Raw genomic sequence first — 3660 nt, 5'->3', positions numbered from 1 at the left:
GTATTCCATTGTATGAATTTGCAACCATTTAAGAATTCATGATACTGCTTATGGACATTTCAGTAGTTTCCACTTTGAAATTACTACAAATTAAGCTGCTATGAGCATTCTTATATATGTCTCTTGATGTATATGTGCACTCATTTCTGTTGGGGAAATGCCTAAAAGTGAATTCTATGCTTCTTTATAACTCAACCCAGTTTAGATGTCATCTCCTCTAAGAAGGCTTCTCTATTCCACAACCCCAAATTCAGTTAGTTGGTCTTCTTCTTTGTGGCCATAGGAGCCTGTGCTTAAGAGAGCACTTAACAACCTGTAATATAATCGTTTTAAAAGCACATTTCCCCCCATAGATTTTAAGCTCCTTAGGGGCTGGGACTCTATCTTATTCTTTGTATTTCTCGTACATAGCAGAGTTCCTGGCACATGGACAATCAATAATGTTTAGTAGTATATAAATATTAATGCAGTCGTATAGGCAAATTGCATATTAATGGACTGATCGATATTGAAGAGTTCTGGAATTGTCTAAATAATAATTAATAAAATTTCTGAGCACCTACTGTATAACTAGACTGATGCTAGGTGATGTTGGACATGCCAAATACAGGCCTACCTCATTTTATTGCTCTTATCTTTGTTGTGCTTTGCAGATACTGTGATTTTTACATATTGAAGGCTTGTGACAACCCTGAGTCAAGCAAGTCTATAAGGCTCCATTTTCCCAACAGCATTTGCTCACTTTGTGTCTCTATCACATTTTGAATTCTCACAATATTTCAGACTTTTTCATTACTGTATATTTTTGATATGGTGATCTGTGATCAATGATCTTTGATGTTACTGTTGAAATTGTTTTGGAGTGCCACAAACCACACCCATATGAAATGGTGAACTTAATGTTTGTGTGTTCTTACAGCACCACTGACCAGAAACTCCCCTGTCTCTCCCCCCTCCTCAGGCCTCCCTATTCCCTGAGTTACAGTATTGAAATTAGGTCAGTTAGTAACCTTACAGTGGCCTCTAAGTGTTCAAGTGAAAGTATGAGTTGCAAGTCTCTCACTTTAAATCAAAAACTAGAAATGATTGAGCTTAGTGGGGAAGGCATGTCAAAAGCTGTGATAGGCTGAAAGCTAGGCCTCTTGAGTGAAATAGTTAGCCAAGTTACAGATGCAAAGGAAATGTTTTTGATGGAAATTTAAAATGCTGCTCCAGTGAACACATGAATGATAAGAAAGTGAAGCAGCCTTATTGTTGATATGGAGAAAGTTTTAATGGTCTGGGTAGAAGATCAAATCAGTCACAAAATTCCCTTAGGCTAAAGCCTAATCCAGAGCAATGCCCTAACTCTCTTCAATTTTATGAAGGCTGAGAAAGATGAGGAAGCTGCAGAAGAAGAGTTTGAGCTAGCAGAGGTTGGTTCATGAGGCTTAAGGAAAGAAGCCATTTCCATCACATAAAAGTACAAAGAGAAGCAGCAAGTGCTGATGTAGAAGCTGCAGCAAGTTATCCAGAAGAACTAGTTAAGATAATTAATGAAGGTGGCTACACTAAAAAACAGATTTTCAATTTAGACAAAACAGCCTTCTATTGAAGAAGATGCCATCTAGGACTTTTTTTTCTTCATTTATTTTTTGGCTGCATTGGGTCTTAGCTGCGGCACACAGGCTCTTCGTTGCAGAGCACGGGCTTCTCTCTAGTTGTGGCGCATGGGCTCCAGAGCACATGGGCTCTGTAGTTTGCAGCACACAGGCTCTCTCGCTGAGGCAAGCAAGCACAGTAGTTCTGGCGCATGGGCTTAGTTGCCCTGCAGCGTGTGGGATCTTAGTTCTCCGACCAAGGATCGAACCTGTGTCCCCTGCATTGGAATGCAATTTACCACTGGACCACCAGGGAAGTCTCCCATCTAGGACTTTTATAACTAGACAGGAGAAGTCAACACCTGGCTTCAAAGCTTCAAAGGACAGGCTGACTCTCTTGGTAGGGGCTGATGCAGCTGGTGACTTGAAGTTGAAGCCAATGCTCATTTACCATTCTGAAAATCCTAGGGCCCTTCAGAATTATTCTAAATCTCATCTGCCTCTGCTCTGTGAAACAACAGTCTGGATGACCGCACATCTGTTTACAACATTGTTGACTGAATATTTTTAAGCCCACTGTTGAGATCTATTATTCAGAAAAAAAGATTTGTTTCAAAATATTAGTGCTCATTGACAATTTACCTGGTCACCCAAGAGCTCTGTTGGAGACATACAACAAGATTAATTTTGTTGGGCTTCCCTGGTGGCGCAGTGGTTGAGAATCTGCCTGCCAATGCAGGGGACATGGGTTTGAGCCCTGCTTTGGGAAGATCCCACATGCCGCGGAGCAACTGGGCCTGTGAGCCACAATTATTGAGCCTGTGCATCTGGAGCCTGTGCTCCACAGCAACAGAGGCCGCAATAGTGAGAGGCCCGCGCACCGCGATGAAGAGTGGCCCCCGCTTGCCACAACTAGAGAAAGCCCTTGCACAGAAACGAAGACCCAACACAGCCATAAATAAATAAATAGATAGATAGATAGATAGATAAATTTTGTTTTCATGCTTGCTAACACAATATCCATCCTGCGACTCTCAGGTCTTATGATTTAAGAAATATATTTTGTAAGACTGTAGCTGTCATAGATAGTGATTCCTCTGATGGATCTGGGCAAAGTCAAATGAAAACCTTCTGGAAAGGATTTGCCATTCTAGATGCCATTAAGAACGTTCGTGATTCATGGGAAGAGGTCAAAATGCAGCATTCCCAGGAGTTGGGAAGAAGTTGATTCCAACTCTCATGGATGACTTTGAGGGGTTCAAGACTTCAGTAAAGGAAGTCACCGCAGATATGGTGGAAATAGCAAGAGAACTAGAATTAGAAGAGGAGCCTGAAAATGTGACTGAATTGCTGCAATCTCAGGATAATACTTTAACAGAAGAGGAGTTGCTTCTTATGAATGTGTAAATAAAGTGGTTTCTTTAGATAGAATCTACTCATGGTGAAGATGCTGTGAAGATTGTTGAAATAATAACAAAGGATTTAGAATATTACATAAACTTAGTTGATAAAGTAGCAGCAGGGTTTGAGAGGATTGACTCCAATTTTGAAAGCAGTTCTACTGTGGGTAAAATGCTATCAAACAACATGATATTGTTCATGAAAGAAATAAATTGTTCCTGAAAGGAAGAGTCAATCCATGTGGTAAATTTCATTGTTTTATTTTAAGAAATTGCCACGGCCACCCCAGCTCTCAGCAACCACCACCCTGATCAATCAGCGGCCATCAGCACTGAAGCAAGACCCTCCACCAGCAAACAGATTACGATTTGCTGAAGGCTCTGGTGATGGTTAGCTTTTCTTTTTAGCAATACAGTATTTTTAAAGTACTGTGTGTGCATTGGTTTTTTAGATGTAATACTATTGCACACGTAATAGACTACAGTATAGTGTAAACATAACTTTTATATGCACTGGAAAACCAAAAAATTCATGTGACTAACTTTATTGTGATATTTGCTTTATTGTGGTGGTCTGGCACTGAACCCCAAATATCTCCAAGGAATGCCTGTAACAAAAAGCAGGATTCCTGCCCTCAATAAGCATACAGTTTTGGTCAGTAGCATTAATTTATGTTGAT

The 3660-nt window shown here is 40.3% G+C and overlaps 1 pseudogene; it reads left to right on the top strand.

Moving 5' to 3' along the window:
- Nucleotides 1–827: 827 nt before the first annotated feature.
- On the top strand, nucleotides 828–3375 carry LOC132481527 (tigger transposable element-derived protein 1-like; annotated as a pseudogene).
- Nucleotides 3376–3660: the final 285 nt, after the last annotated feature.

Source organism: Mesoplodon densirostris, chromosome X (genome assembly GCF_025265405.1).
Source record: "Mesoplodon densirostris isolate mMesDen1 chromosome X, mMesDen1 primary haplotype, whole genome shotgun sequence".
Lineage (NCBI taxonomy): Eukaryota > Metazoa > Chordata > Mammalia > Artiodactyla > Ziphiidae > Mesoplodon > Mesoplodon densirostris.
This window is presented reverse-complemented; position numbering and strand designations above follow the sequence as displayed.